Genomic DNA, 17,313 nt, shown 5'->3' with positions numbered 1-17,313 from the left:
TATTGTGATGGCGCTAGAGTGCGTGTTCAGATATTTTTGAGCACCTCGGCCGCTCCGATGTAACTGATGGCGACTGAACTACATTTCAGATAACATTAGACTCTAGAAGATCACAGAATCGGAGATTCTAAGAAACCTTTTCTGTGAGATTGTAGGGGCCGATCACATGAAACAACTTAGACTTCTATAAAAAAGCAAATTGTAGACAGTGACAACAGTAACGCCTGACATTAGCATTTTTGACCTCTGCCTCTTTAAGTGTTTTACATGGAAACTTTATTAATTTATTGTAAACGTAGAATATTATAATATTGTTACAAATTAACTATGATGAGAAACTTCCTGCCTCGAACAGCTAACCTGTGTATGAACTTCCGGAACTTCAAACCTTCAATAAACCCTATCCCATGTTAAAGGCCGGCAACGCAATTACAACCCCCCTGGTGTTGCGGGTGTCTATTGGTGCCAGTAATTGCTTACCATATAGCTATAATTCTAAATTTAACTGCTTATAAATATTTTTTGACGATATTACATACATATGTTTGCTTTATAAAGTCAAATTCACAAGTCATTAAAATAACAAAAAAATTACGATCCAATATCTTGTTAAATATTTTTTTAATATATGTACTTAAAAAACAGAAAAAAAATATAAAATCTGAAAGCACGTATTGCAAAGTAGAAAGCATTTTATTGGTGCGCAATTACACGTAACTAGCCTTTGTGTCGCACGCCCGGCAAGTATAAACGAGATGTTAAAACGCTAACACGGCCGTTTACCGTTGCAATTAATTGCACAATTTTAATTACAACGACGTCTCATCCCGCAACACGGCGATCTCCTGCTGCGAGTACAAGCATGTAGGTCATAAAGACACGCGCGGCACTCATCAAGCCCTCGATATATCACAGCATTACCAGCCGTGCGGCGGACAACTGAAGTTAATTGGATGCGCTGGCCACCACGGGCCATGAAATATGAAACAAGCTGAGCGCATTTATCCACAGGTGAGCGCAAAGCTATTATCCACGTGTAAAGAGCTTGGCGTAACATGTGGCGTCTCGTTATCGGAGCGGCTTCCGTTACCGGCGAGGGTATCGGCGGCGGTGACACACGACAGTTGACGAGTAGCTAACGTCGGCCGACGTCAAGGCATTAACGAAATACCAACTTGCGATAAACAGCAAAACAGCCTAATTTCCATAGAAATACGCTAGTTATTATTACGTTACAATGCAGGCTTTGCATGATGCTATTTTCACGTTAACTTTTATAAAACATGCAAACTGTTTTAGATTTAGAAAACATTGAACGGCTGCCACGATTTTCGAATGCAAAACTGCAGTCCCGTAGAGTAATAATTCATACAAAATTTTGCGATTTTTGTTTCGAAACACTCGCACACAATACGATTCAAACGGACTGTGTAATAACGGCGCATCAAAATCTCTCCGCTAGAGTTGTCGACTCGATCGAAAAAAATCACTCGATTCTACTCGAAAGCGGTGGGGTAATCCACGTGTGCCGTTGTGTGTGAAATTGAAATTAAAATTCTATTAAAGCGGAAAGAGTCGAATAGAACATGAGTATCATTTTTGTGTTTATGAGCGTGTTACTTTGTATCAATAGTTAATCTCGAGTCGAGGTTTTACTATTTACATTAAGTAAAGTAGCTCGTCAGTATTGTAAACTTTATAACATAAGCTATATCAAACAATATCCTTTAACTTTTTAACCAACTTTAAAACGGAGGACAAGCTCAGTTCGACTGTACTAAGCTATATTCTGGAAAAAAAGTAGAAAGTAATTTATCAACTAATTACTTTTCCTCGAAGCTATTTTGCTAACTGGCCTTATAAGCATTGAATAAAAATTTAGGCGCGACTTTATTAATTTGCTATTTTGATACTTATTACTTTTGTTAAGATAATCACAATCAGTATTTTATAAATACTTTTATCCGTTTATTTTTAACCCCCGACGGCCCCGAAATAAAAAGATGGGTGTTATATGTTTGACGCCAATGTTTGTCTGTCCGTCTGTCTCTAGCATCGTATTTGACATGAAAGTGAGTCTCCTTGCTTTGGTTCTTAGCTGCGAGTATGTTTGATAAAAGTCGATCCAGCAGTTTGAACAGAATCAACTCTTTTCCAAAATAATGTAAGGCGTTTTTGCCATAGAATGAATTTTTCGCCATAATGCGCAGGGCCGCAGGGGTTTTAATAGTACATTGTGCAACATGGGGCGTAAGTTGAATAATGCAAACGAGAGTAAGTTAAATCGCGACGGCTTGCCGGAGCGATTTATAGACTCGAGTTTGCAATATTATTACGCCCCGAGTGACACACAATGTTTTTCATCACACTTGTGATACAAAAATTAAGTATACAGACAAAAAAACTGTTAATTATGGCACTAGAAACTTCATAACTCCCTAGGGAGAACGCTTTTTCTATAACTCCCGCTAAACCTGCGTGCAATCCCACATTTACTGAGCGAGTGTGATGAAAAATATTTTTTCCTATTATTGAGGTGTATCTTTATAACTATAGTAGTAAATAAAACACTTAAAATAGGTTTGTACAATGCAGGTTCTCTTGGCACAAATCATGACAATTTCATAGCGGCTGCTACTCGGCAGGATGTTGATGTGTTGGCGATCAACGAATCATGGTTAAGGGCGGGCGAAGAAGGGCGGGCGCCGACACTTCCTGGATACAGTTTCCGGCATATTCCTAGACCGCAGGGCGACCGGTCACGTGGTGGAGGCGTAGGCTTTTATATTAAGTGTAATCTCAAAGCTCGGACCTGGCCTCATCCCGTTGACCCGTTGCATAAGCTGGTGGAGCAGATGTGGATCACGTTTACTCTCAACGGCAAGAAGCTGGCAATTGGAACGGCATACAGACCACCTTGGATGGACCTACAACTATTTTTGGATGCTGTAAGTGACTCGATAAGTTCAATTCGCAGTTATGATAACATAATAATACTGGGTGATTTTAATGTAAATCTATTGAACAGCTCTGACACAAAATGCACTCAATTCCATAATTTTGTTACCAGTTTTGGACTATTTCAATTGGTGTCTCAGCCTACACATTTTACTGACACCAGCCAAACGCTGATCGATATTGTGTGTTCAGACATGCAGGCAAAAAACACTACCATTGATCACGTGGGTTCCCTGTATGGTCACTGCCTTGTGGTTTGCAACTTCAATGTCAAGCGTGAGAAATTAAAGCCTTATCACATTACCTACAGACCTTTTAAGGAAATCTGTGACAAAGACTTAGATGTGGACCTGCGGGACGTGAAGTGGGACTTAATATCAAATCTTGGCAGTATCAATGACATGGTAACAGCATTCAACCAACAAGTACTTAGTATATTTGATGTACATGCCCCTCTAAAAACATCCTTAGTTAAAGTACAATCCCACCCTTGGATTACTGATACTGTCAAGTTCATGATGCGGTTGCGTGACGACGCTGCATCAGACTTTCACAAGAACCAGAATGATGTAAAAAAAAAATACTACAAGGACTTGAAATCTGTTGTGAATAAGGCTCTATATTTTGAAAAAGTGGCTTATTTTAAACAAAATATAAACAATAAAATAAATGACCCAAAAACTTTATGGAAAAACCTGAAATCCACAATATTGCCTAGTAAGAATAATGAATTACCTTCACTTTTCAATAACCCATGTACCTTAAATAAACATTTTCTCGATCTGCCAGGAATTTCAGATGTAACATTGTCACGGCTAACTTTTTTTGAGTTCCATAAGTACAGTGACACAGTTTTCCATTTAAATACAGTTAGTTCTAATGAAATTACTAAAATAATTAGAAGTTTAAAATCTAATGCGGAGGGTGTTGATGGAATAAATTTAAATATGCTTATTTTAACGCTGCCTTACACAATTGACATTATTACTAGTTTAATTAATACATCTATTCTTTCATCCACCTTTCCTGATATTTGGAAGTTAGCAGTTGTAAACCCCTTGCCTAAAATAGCTAACCCATCTGTGATTAAGGACCTTAGGCCAATTAGCATACTACCATGTATGTCTAAAATAATGGAGAAAGTTGTCGGTGCTCAGTTAACCACCTACCTAGAAACCAACAACATTTTGCCGGATGTCCAATCGGGTTTTCGGAAAGGACGTAGCACTACAACCGCTTTACTTGATGTTTCTGACAACATTTTGGATGCTCAGGATAAAGGCATGTGCACTCTTTTAGTGCTCCTTGATTTCTCGAGGGCTTTCGATTGCTTAAATATAAATCTGCTATTATCTAAGTTAACCTACTATGGTTTTGACCAGAAAACTATAAAGTGGTTCCAAAGTTACCTCAGCAATCGGTCACAGATAGTTAAAGTGCGCCTTGGTGATGGTTCCTCCCTTTTTTCAGAAAAAGCAGAGCTTACTAGAGGAGTCCCTCAAGGATCGGTACTTGGCCCACTCCTTTTTATACTTTATTCTGCTGATATTGTGTCTCACATTAAGCATTGCAAATACCACATATATGCAGACGACATACAGGTCTACATATCATGTAAGCCATCGGAAGTTAACACTGCTATAGAGAAACTCAATCAAGACCTCACGAGTATAGCAACCTGGGCTACAGAAAATTGCCTACTGCTTAACCCAAATAAAACAAAGTACCTTGTCTTTGGCAGCAAGCACCAACTGGCTGGTGTCAGTACTTCAGTAGATGTTATGTTAATGAATGAACCAATTGAGAGGGTGTATGAAGCGCGAAATCTGGGCCTTTTAATGGATTGTGGACTTCGATATGAAAAGCATACCGCAGAGGCTGTAAGAAGTTGCTTCTATAAGCTTAAGGTGCTATATAAAATTCGGCCATACCTAAGCGAAACCTTGCGCATTCAACTGATCGAGTCACTTGTACTATCAAAACTTAATTATATGGATGTTGTAACTGGGCCTAGGCTACTTGCTAAAACAAAAAGACTCATACAACGTGTTCAAAATGCCTGTGCTCGCTTCTGTTTTGATATTCCTTTGAGAGCCCACGTCACTCCGTTTCTTAATAGTCATAAGATCCTCAAAATGCAGCACCGTCGTAAACTTCATTTGGCTTGTTTGCTCTTCGGAGTTCTGAAGTATAAAACCCCTGCATATCTTTGTAACAAGTTATCTTGCATCACGCTCCGCGACCGCCGTAAATGTGGGATTCAATTGTTGACGCCACGCCACGCTTCGGCAGCTTTCCGGGGCAGCTATCGCTATACTGCCTCAAAATGTTGGAATAACGTGCCACCGCCAATGAGGAACCTGCAAAGTATTCATACTTTTAAAACGAAGCTTAAACAGTACATGCTTAGCCACCAACTTAGCCAGGAAACCTGCTTACACGATACAAGCTGCCTGTAGTTTCTGCTTTTACTTACCACTTAGATTACGTTCCCTCTGCATTGCCATAGCACATTACTTTTAAAAATGTTATTCTCGCCCTCTTGTGACTCTCTATATGTAGTTAATTCTGTATGATCGATAAAATATTGCTTAAACTGCTTTTGTTCGTAACAAATCGACCTGTTTTATTTGTCATTTTAGTTTAGTTTGCGCAGCTGCCGCATGGCGCTAGATGTAATGTCAGGCGTAATGTACGGCCAAGATGAGTTTGACCTGATAATGTAACAGCTGTATTGTACGTAGTAAAACTATACATAGTAATTTATTGTAATGTATTCTTGACTAATTGCTATCTTTGTCTTTTGTATTCTTATTACTATCTTTGTATTTTGTATGTATTAATTTTGTTGTTAATTCTCTTGTTATTCATGTTACCTGTCGTGATTGTTTCACCGGATGGTCTTATCGGAAGATCAGCGCTGGAAGTCGCCAGCAACATGCTGAGGTGAGACCATTTCGTGGCACTTTCTCTTCTTTATGTTTCTCTGTTTAGTATAAGTTTTTATTTTGTGTTTGTGCTTACGAATAAAATTATTTCTATTCTATTCTATTCTATTCTATTAGGATCAATAGAGCCTGACACTCTGAGTAAAAATAACATTAAAAAAATGGTCAGACTACGCACGAGTAGGTACTACAATTCAAACTATTTACGTCGGCTCAATAGTTTACGAAGATTATAGCTCATTTTGTTGTTATATAATATACGAGTAGAATAAATATGTTGACTGAATGTTCTATATTCTTGTGAGCATATCTAGACAGTTCGGCGGCGGCCTGGTTCTGGCGGGTGATCTAGGAATCTGGACGGAATACCCTCTATTCAGAGCGATGACTCTTAGTTTTTTTTCTCATGCATTGAATAATGGCTCCAAGGAGAATACAAAAGAAAATGCTTTAAGAATTTTTATCTACACACATGTCATTAGTGCTCTATAATGCGTTCAGAAACCGTAGGAAATGACAAGCTTTATTACAACCAATTTTACTATGAGAACTTTCTTATCTGTGGTAGTAGGAAAATTTGTACTTTAATGTACATAACGTTATAGATTTATGTAGGTTATGAGTTTAAATTTGGAACAGCAGTCAACATTCAAGTAGGTCTATTCTAGTATCCATAGATATTAAAACAGTTATCGATACGAAACGTCAATTTAGTATGTTATGTAAATATAAACCGCACGATATTTGATCTCGAGTGACATGAGAATAGGGACTTCATTATTTTGTCTAGGAATTTAAAGAACTACGGATGTGTGACATGCGTGAAAAAAGTTTTCATTCACCGCCATTTGGCGTACAGTTTATCTTTTAGTTAGTTTTAAGTATGTGTTTAGATATAAGTAGTGTATGTAACTGTACATAATTAGGCATTAAAACACTCGTGTGATCCTATTAAGAAACTCACTAACGTTCGTTTCTTAAACCCACACTCGTATTTTAATGCCTCTTATTATGTAGCAGTCACATAAACTACTAATTTGTTTTCGATGCTTGTTTTAAAACTTCTTAAAATATTTATAGTACGAAAAATATTTTTTGCTTGTAATATGGTGGAGAACATCTTTATATAATTCTTGATATAGTGGACAACATCTTTAAATCTCAAAAATATTTTTTTAGGTTGTCAGACACTTGGGCCATGGACAAGGTATACAGAGACGACTACATAGCAAGCAGAGTCTAGGAAAGCGATGAAAATGTATTACTGAATGAACAACTGTAAGTACGATTACCTACATCTGTTTACTTACTTAATAGATAATAAGTTGTACGGAAGGTATGATCAAACGTATGATTATTAAGTTTAAAACTCGCTTAAAATTTCATACTTAGTAAGTATACATCTTTTTACAAATATTTTTTCGCAAAGCTCGCTTAATTAAAACTTATTATAAATGGGCCTTTATCTATTTGGAGTGGACCCAGTATAGCACTCTAAGCTTAATTATTTCTCTATGGTACAATGAACTAGGCTTGTAAAGTTAGTTTTTTTATTTCAATCAAAACTATTATCTGTAGTTAATATGGCTGTTCAGAAAAAGAGTGATTAACTGATGAACATTTTTTATGTTTAAATACTGTTTTTTATTTACTTATTAGTGCTCATAATCGCACTGTTGGGCATGCTTTATTAACAGTATATATATTTATAACACATTTAAATATATTTTAATTTGTATAACTCAAGCTGCGAATGCAACGGTCCCACGTCCTGAATGTAGATCGCATATACTGAGCTAGGAATAACAAAGGGTGTCATTAGTGTTCGTGATATGCGGGAACGTGTTCTAGAAATAGAACAATACAGATAAATCCGCAGCACTGTGCATGGACCGTCCGACCATGAAAAAATATATGAATGTAAATAGAAAAATAATCTTTTGTAAATTATATGCGTATTAATAATAGATACCAAATTTGGATTAATCCATATTGACAATCGTTAATATGAAAAATCGGATGATATGGCATAATTTTGAAGTAAAACTACAACCTAGGGCTAAGATGGTCGACTCTTTATCATTTTTTACCATCTCTGTCACGTTCTAACAAATAAATAAATAAAATAAATAAATAAATAAATATTATAGGACATTTTTTACACAAATCGACTAAGCCCCACGGTAAGCTCAAGAAGGCTTGTGTTGTGGGTACTCAGACAACGATATATATAATATATAAATACTTAAATACATAGAAAACAACCATGACTCAGGAACAAATATCTGTATCATCATACAAATAAATGCCCTTACCGGGATTCGAACCCGGGACCATCGGCTTCGTAGGCAGGGTCACTACCCACTAGGCCAGACCGGTCGTCAAAACAAATACACAAATACAAACAAATGTTGTACAAATAAGTACAACATGTAAGTGAAAAAGTGACGCATGGCATGACAGGTGATAAAAATATGACCATGATACTTCAAGGCCGTTATCTCATTTTAAAATTGGTTATGGTTTTTATATGATTCGGTGGATCGCGCTTACGAACTTAATGATTTGGATATGTCACCGTTAAATTGTAAAAAGCGTTAGTTTATAATCTAACTAGGGAGATTGTAAACTGTCGAAATATTGTGTACCATAACATACTGCTTACAATTTAACGCTTTATTTTTTGGTAGATTATAATCTATCGAAGTGAAACCGTCATATTGTGAACTGGCGTACGAAGGAACGCGCCTCGAACGCTGATTGGTTGAACGTCGTGAGCCGCGCGCCGCCATTTATTTTTTATTTTATTTTATTTTATTGAAAAATGTTTACATGACCTTACAGACAGATCCAATGCGCCATGAAACTTAACATTAACATATACCAAAGGTACATATAACAATCAGGTACAAACAAACAATTACAAATAACACAATTACAAATCACTAGGTCCTTATCACATCCACAATTACACCTTAACGGATGTAGGCCTCGCATCCATCACCTCACAGAATCTCATGCATTCATTTCTCACAGACACCCAACGCCACGCAAACAGGTCGCACTCGGGTACTGATGCCAAGAGTGCATTCAACTGTGTGAGGGCACGGAGCAGCGGAGAGTTCAGTCGTGACACGGTGCGTCCCGCTGGCAAAGCCAACAGATCGCGTTGCCGCGGTCTGAGGGCTATCCTGGGGATGTCTGGCACATGTAGTCGCACAAGTCGACTCACCAATTCTGGACAGTCCAAATCACCGCGCAGGGTCCGACACGCCAACGTCAATAAGCTTAGGTTACGTCTCACCTCCAAAGAGTTGTAACCTAAGGCCCCAAGGAGATACTTTGTCGGATAAAGAAACGGGTAATATCCAAACATTTTTTTGTATAAAAACCTTAAAAAGGCTTTTTGTACCTTTTCAAGAAGCAAACTGTAGGTAGATTCGTATATTTTATTGTTATATTTTATTGCCATATTTTAGTGTTAATAAATACATAGATCTGTTGTCGAATGTAAACAGTGTTTTGATTACTTTAAATTGATTTCGTGTTGGAAATTACTAAATACCAACTTTAAAATTAGTTACATGATATGTTGCAGAACTAAAATTAATCTCTGATTAACCAAAGAAGTGCAGTTTAAATGATAATAAAGAGGGGAAATATTGCTGCGTTTCTGATTTTTTATTTTACGTATTGTTACGTTTATGAGTCCATATAGTCTTGTTGTAGCGGTGGTGGCCAAGTGGAAATGACGTCCGACTTACAATCTGGAGGTCGGGGGTTCAAATCCTGGCTCGTACGAATGAGTTTTTCAGAACTTATGTACGAGTACTAAATATCATTTGATATTTACCACTAGCTTTTCGGTGAAGGAAAACATCGCGAGGAAATGGTAGGTATATGTTAAGTCACCAATCCGCATTGGGCTAGCGTGGGGACTATAGCCATAAGAGGAGGCCTGTGCCCCGCAGTGGGACGTTTATTCATCATCCTTCGTAGGCTAGGTGATTTATAATATGAATATAAGTAAAAGTAAAATATAAAAACACTTACAAAACAATAAAAAATACATATAATCACATTATAAAAACCTAACCTAATAGGATGCCGCCAGCAGCGGGGCAAGGCCCAAACTGCCGGTGGTCAGGGCTGCAGAGAGAGAAACCGGCGGACTATCCGCGCCGTGTCCAAGATCACCGCCTTCTGAATCTGACCCTTGATCCAACCACCTAGTGAGGGTCTCTCAAGATTTTCGTCGAGACTCTTCGCTATTAGACCGTTCACTGAAATTATTATTTGTAGCTCGGTTTTAATACACTCGGGTCTTTCGAGCTCGGTCATTTATAAGGTGTGCGTGGGGATATAGATCCAACACGTAGAGGCCATTTGGAGAGGTTTGATGTCATGTAGAACGCCTGCTGAAACCCATTCACGGGTACATCAATAGATACCCTTGAACCGGTTTCAGCAGGCATTTGAAGCTATTGTAGAGAATATGGACATAGTACTGGTCTATGGTTTAAGGTTGGGTGGAAAAAAGACTGGGCTATTGCAAAGGAGGCCGGACACCTGCCATAACATTGCTCGCACAAGTTATCGAGGCAGGGGATGACTCGCCACTCGTTAGATGGAAACCTGATGCGCCGTCGTAAAGACGGCCAGGCGCAACACCGGCGTGAGTGGCTCAGGGGTGTTGTGAGGTGTGCTGCGCTTTTCCGAAGTTACTCGGGGCATTATGCCCTTTAGCACTTCCACCCCTGGAGCATATAGCTCTGACGACTCCCCTCTGGACGGCTAATGAAGGCAAGCCAGAGCTGAGAGTCCTGGTCCTGGGTCCCCTTGAGGTCCACTCCGACCGACGAAGACACGCCGGAGACGGAGACCCTGGCCGACTCTCTTATTATTATTGTATAATTTTTTCCTTTCACGAGAAATTGACGTTTCTGATTTTATTATTTTGTTACTATTTTTTCTTACATAGTGTCAGAATTATTGATTCTCTACTTAATAATAAATACATACTTGATAACACAATATTTGAAGCGTATTTGATTTATATGACTGATACCCGTGTTTGATTCTTAACTCTATGGACACAGAACAGCCTACCGTAAGACCGACCAATCAGCGCACGAGGTGCGTTTCGTCGTGTGTCGGTTCACAATTTTACGGTTTCTCATCGATAGATTATAATCTACCGAAAAACAATCCGTAAAATTGTAATCACTAAGTTACGGTACACAATCTTTCGACAGTTTACAATCTCGCTAGGTAGATTATAATCTAACGACTTTTACAATTTTACGGTGACAGATATATCGCGAAAGTTTAACGCTTCACGCTTACCTGCTACGCCGTAGCACCTCTACGGTCTACGAGATTATGTGACAGCATTATCGTAGTACGCGCTACAGTTCTCTATAGTGGGATCAAAGAGTTTTTTCTCTATTCCATCTTGTCAGATTAGTCCATGGGCTGTGATTATTGACTATGATTTCCGGTCGAATTTCCTATCCAATCAAAAGAAATCTGACATTTCTATCTGACATATTTTGTGACCATAAGGGTAACATTCCATTTCTGACCGCAGCCGCACTACTGGTACTGAACGCGTCGGTGTTATTGTCAATTTCCATAGTAAAATGAACAGTAGTACAGCTGTCGTTGGAAATGGACTGTCACCTTTAATTAGAGCTCGTAGACATTCCACACAGCAACACAAGCAACAGCTCGGATGCTTTGCAACACTTGTTAGTAGATTATTAGATAAACGATACAATATACATATTTTGTTTGGCTTCATTACATTAATTTTTTTACGACAAACGGATTTGGTCAGCTTTAAAGTAACTATCCTATCATTTACATAAAAATAAATCCAAAACTGTTCAAATAAAAAGAAAATATATTTAAAAAATGCCATTTGGCATTAAGTCCGCCATTTGTACATTGTTGTTTAAATTGCATGAAAATTTTTAAATGTTTCCAATGTTACGGCGATTACAGCGAATCATTTTATGACCAACCAATCTCGTATTTAGGTTGGTTAAAATTTACCAATTGTGTTTACGGTAACTAAAAATAAACTTATATTTTGACTAAGTCCTTATTTAAATAATTTTTCCAGTTTTAAGTGGATATTTTTAATAAAGCTCTGAAAATCCTCGATATTTTTTACGATGGACTTATAATACCTACTCAATATACATTACGATCTCATCACAGAAAATTTCCTGATTATGTATTATATATTAATGTACTACAAAATTTGTCAATATTAATTTCATAAATCTAATTCTCAAATATGAAATTAACTAACTCCCTTCATCTCAAATCATGTTTATTTCCCAGCTTTATTATTCGCAACTCGGTGATTAAATAAGATGGCATATTCGTATGGAGTTTGAGAGGAACACTCATAAATCCAGAAATTAGCGAGATCCTCGCGGAGTGTGTAAACATCAAAAGTTTGGGAGCGTCTTGTAACGTTCTTGCCACTTTTATCCTATATGAGCTCACTTTTAGTTCTGGCTACCGCTAAAGGGGCCCACAGATTACCAGTTCGCCGGACGATATCAGCCTGTCAGTTGTTCGGAGCTGTCAAATTTTGCTTTTAACTGACAGGCCGATATCGTCCGGCAGACTGGTAATCTGTGGGCCCCTAGAAGGGGTACCAGCACTGCTACAGAACGCATACCTACCTAATAATCGTGACTTTTAAAAACCTGTTTGAGTTCATATTTTACGAGTAAATAAAACTGGCTTGTTTTTGGGCCTCTAAAATATGAACAGTGGCGTAGCTAGGCGTGGGCGAATGGGGCCTTCGCCCACGGCCTCGCATTAGGGGGGCCTCGCAAAGCCAACCTTTTTATTACCGTGGGAAAACACAATGAGAAGGGCCTCGCAGATGTGGTTTTCGCCCACGGCTAGATTGGTTCACGCTACGCTACTGAATATGAGACAGCTACGTTTATGAGGCATTCAATATGTAATATAATATGGCTTTTTTTGCGACAAATTATTTAGATAAGCACGCACAGCCGTCTCGTCCAATCTCACGCTCATTGAGAGTCAGAGAAGAACCTGAACTCACGGCATCTTAAGTCAATCTAAAAGTGAGACTATCTGCCTGATTCCAACTTTAAGACACGTCAATTAATAGATCTAGAAACGATATGGATTAGATGTGTCAGAGTTTTTTGTTTGAAGAAACGTCACATTTGACACTGACATTAAATAATCCATATCGTTTCTAGAACTATTAATTGTATGTCAATTATTGAAATTCGAATCGGGCCGTATTTGCTAGCAAGAGTGGCATTCGAACTAGATTACTATTTTAATCGATCGGTTTCACGTATTCGATATGTTAAGTCATAGTAAGAACATAAACATTATGCAAAATCTTGAAATAATTTATAGAATAGCCAATCCATTTGCCGCTCATACCAGACCAGCTATGAATCAGGCAATTATAGGCTTTCTGTCGACGCAATAAAATCTCTGTTATAGAACAGCCAAATTGGTTGACCTGTACACGATTTCCTTCTCTAACTCTACAAACTTACGTGGCACATAAATGAAAGCTGAAATAGCCTTTCTGTCGACGTGCGAAGAGCTTTGTCATACGCAGATAAGTTTGTGCCTCCATATTCGTGTACAAGTCTGGAGCCGTTGCCATGGCGACGGTAACGGCTTCGCGCGTCGACCCGCTGCGAAATCGGGTGACAAAGAAAGATAAACTTCAGATATTATTACAAGTTTCGTAATACATACCGTCCTTGCTCATATTATAGGATTGTTTCAGTTTGTTTATTCAGCTTTCACGGTTGAACGGGTTTCTCTGAAATATTGTAGATGGATCAGCTTGTTTTATGGAATGTATGCCTCGAATACTGACGACGGTTTCGTGTCCAAAAGAAATAAAAATAGATATTATAATTAATCAACAAAAATATTAAGCGTTCTTAAGGATAATTTGAGTAAACAAATTGTTATACAGAATCTATTTATACGTACCTAATATTAATGCGCAATAGATGATTTGCTTGTGAAAAGCAATTTCATCATGTTTACTAGAATTTTAATCCTACTTTGGACAGGGCAACAAGTAAATTATTATGAATGGTAGTCGTTGCTTGTAAAGCGCTTTGTCTCGCGACAAAAGCCGGGCAGCGGCAGCGCGGGCCATATTGCCGCCACGGCTCATATTGCGTTATTTACCGGCCCGCAGAGGACAACTTTTTAATGGCACGATAACAGACCACCCGAGACCGGCGTTGCCGTTAAATCTGGAGCTCATAAATACGTTATGTAAACCCGCCCTAATAATTAGTCGCGGTTACGGCGTGTAGATAAGCTTTATGGACCGGCCTCGAGAGCCAGCGAAAACTCTCCAAGAAAAATGTTTTTTAATTTGTCTGGCACTTCTAAGCGACAATACAGAAATGTTGTGTTAATTTCGGACGCTTGATTTTTTTATCCTTTTGATGTCGCTGTTTTGATGCGATTGGATTTTTGTCGAAATCCGCTGAGACGTCATTGAATATACATGCATAGTTCAGTTAATTCTGAGACCTTCGTGTATGGTGCCAACCCACGGCTACTTTGACTATTAAAAAAATTTAAATGTCAAACTCCACATAACTACTCTTTATTGCTTAAGAACTTGACATCATTGTCAAATAACATCGTTGAAATGGATAATACATTATTTACAAATTAAAAAGTACTTGTAAACTTTTAACATTTATGTACCTCGTTATTGATTAAAAAATTGCTTTTGTTTTTCAAAATAATGCGTATACATTTTTGGTTGATAATGCCTTAAAAATACTTTACCGTTTCTCCATTCATACATTTTCATGCCATAAGCCAACATGAACATGCCTTTAATCAAAATTAACACAATAATAAAAAAAATACTGCGCTAGTACAAACGTAGTCCAATCTAGAGAAAATTGAGCATACGAGATGAATCATTGATAAGGATCCCGCGTGGCGGCCTCCGAGAGGCGGCGACGCAGGGCGAGCGCGGGGGCGCCGCGGGGGGCGCCGGCCGGCCCACCATACAACCGACAATTACCTTATGCTCGTCGTGCTGCCACCCGAGCACCCAAACTTGCCAACTCCTCTACAAGTTTCTTTAAACGTTCTTTCAACAGTTCACAAACTCCGGCGTTAGTTTGAAGCGTCTGGCGGAAGCGTTCTTAAGCGCGTGCTGTATGTTACAACGAGTACAGCGACGAAGCGAGATACGGAGTCATGCGGTCAGCCAAAAGGACACAAACCTACTGACAAGCTGGGTGTTGCGGGTGCCTAGCGGGGCGAGGGGGTGGGACGCGCCATTGGCTCGCCGGGGCACGCCTTCCGCCGCCGCCGGTGCCGCCGCCGCCGCCGCGCCGTCGCCGCCGACGACCACTTTCAACCAACTCCTCAACTACGTACTACTAGGAGAACTTACCACTTCGTAGTCCCACATTTTAAATAACTTAGTGTGGCTGAGTAGATTTCCAACAACCCATTTTTCTTTCAGTTCATTTTTACCACATTTTAGTCATTGGCGCCTTATCTGTATAAAGTCAGTTTCTTAAGGAAATAAAATACGTACAACACCAATTTATTTATATACAACACAATCAGTCATAGTCAGTAGCAGCCTGGACATGGCATGTAAATATTATACGCCCGAACTCTTGACATGTAACTAATTCGTTATTTCAAACAATTTTTTTCTGTAACACAGGATTTAAAAGCGTAGACACTTAAGAAAACATACTAATGCAACCTACATCCCAATACCCGCGAAATAACTTTAATTTTAAAAGGAGGTATAAAGGGTGAATATGAATAGATGTTATATACATAACGGCACAACTTTACTCAACAAGATCTACGCAAACTCGAAACTTTCCATTCAAACTTTTAAGCAATAACCTAGTACATCTAAGAACTTATCCTTTGGAAAAGAATAAAAGTAGAAAATCTTCAAGAGTTCCTGGAATAAACTTCCATCAATGTCACAATAAACACAATAAAATAATCTGCATGAAAATGCAAGTTTAGTGTGAATGAAGTTGTTTTTGCAAGAAAGTTGAAGCACAAAGACATTGCAATTGCATAAAACATCTATTACAGAGATTTTAGAGAAAAACTAGTGTGGTTTAGCAAGTTATTTTATACGATTTGGTTTTTGCTTGTTGTCATGCAGGAATTACTTAGTTGCCTATCTTCCTTTGGCAAAATCCATTTAATAAAATCCTTTTTTTTTTCATTTAGTTCCATATAGGTAATACATTACGATACAAGTGCGAAATGTAGAAAATTCGCAACAGTTATAATTAAATAAATAAATTGAAACTTTTAAATCGACACAGTTGAGAATTACCTTTTCGTACGTGTATTTTACAATGTCTTACAGTACATATGGCCCTTTAAATTTTCGACATAGGCATCACGTATTATGCTAATTACCGCTCAAGGGCGGTAAAGTAGCACCACATGTACTGTTATAATCATCCCCGATATGTTAAGCAAATGCAGATGCATTGCTGTTGCGATATTGTTGCTGTGGCATGGACGCGGGCGCTGTCACTGTCAATTTCCTTGATAAAATGCTTCGAGCAACACTGGCTTCCGACACATCGGAAGGGAGGGGCCCAAGCGATATCTTACCGTACAAATCTTTCTGCCATTTTTTGCGGGGGGAAAGGTGCCAGTCGTACTTCTCACACACTTACATACAGAATCCAATCTGTAATGACGACACAAATACATAGAAAATGACACACGTCAAAGACAAATCTTGCAAACCTCGATCCCTTTTTGTGTACGGACGAGTCACAAGTGTCACAACACGCACACTAACACATTTTCGTCGAAGTATTTTATTGTATTCTGACAGATGAGAAGTCGGATTTGTCGCTCGACCGATCCGCAATTTGTACTGGGCGAACAAAATTGATAAATCCAACAATTACATGAGACTAAAATATAATAATTGTGTTTAAATGTAATTAAACGTATGATATGTAAAAAAAATATTACATGTGAAATGTAACACCTTCTTTTTGTAAATTTGATGTCTCCGACCTCTTTTTACGACAAAAAACCGAGCAATTAGGCATTTTTTCTGCTGCTGTGTTCACGCGCGCGTCTGGACTCGGTCTAGTGAAAAATCCGAGCGCAACTAGTTTTATTACCCGCGCTAGATCAGTTGATCTTGTACCTAGGCAGAGGGGAAATAGTGCGAATGCTGCCTCCCTTCCGTGTTGCTCGAAGATAAAATTAGTGACGAATCGAACGTTTTAGCGGCAGAAATGCGGCATCGAACGTCACTAATTTTATCAATTAAATTGACAGCGACAGCGCCCGTCACTTTTACCTCAATCACATCACATCTAACTAC

At 38.5% G+C, this 17,313-nt stretch overlaps 1 protein-coding gene and 1 long non-coding RNA gene across 3 annotated transcripts in view; one reads left to right on the top strand and one right to left on the bottom strand.

The window, feature by feature from the left end:
• LOC134790798 (protein muscleblind-like) overlaps window positions 1-17,313 on the bottom strand; it is a 402,804-nt gene that overhangs the window by 321,477 nt on the left and 64,014 nt on the right. The window contains exon 1 of one of the 2 annotated variants that reach the window (XM_063761740.1): window positions 14,992-15,209. The exons of the other annotated variant lie outside the window; for it this stretch is intronic. The gene's annotated coding sequence lies outside the window, so the exon portion shown is untranslated. Of the gene's footprint in view, window positions 1-14,991; window positions 15,210-17,313 lie in introns of those variants that run through there. 2 annotated transcript variants of the gene reach the window in all.
• The window catches only part of LOC134790818 (uncharacterized), a 91,988-nt gene that overhangs the window by 21,781 nt on the left and 52,894 nt on the right, over window positions 1-17,313 (top strand). Inside the window, exon 3 of the long non-coding RNA XR_010144221.1 lies at window positions 7,086-7,184. This is a non-coding gene — a long non-coding RNA (uncharacterized LOC134790818). The remainder of the gene's footprint in view (window positions 1-7,085; window positions 7,185-17,313) is intronic.

Source organism: Cydia splendana, chromosome 5 (assembly GCF_910591565.1).
Source record: "Cydia splendana chromosome 5, ilCydSple1.2, whole genome shotgun sequence".
NCBI classification, from domain to species: Eukaryota; Metazoa; Arthropoda; class Insecta; order Lepidoptera; family Tortricidae; genus Cydia; species Cydia splendana.
Note: the sequence above shows the minus strand (reverse complement) of the source record. Positions and strands in the feature narration are given on the sequence as shown.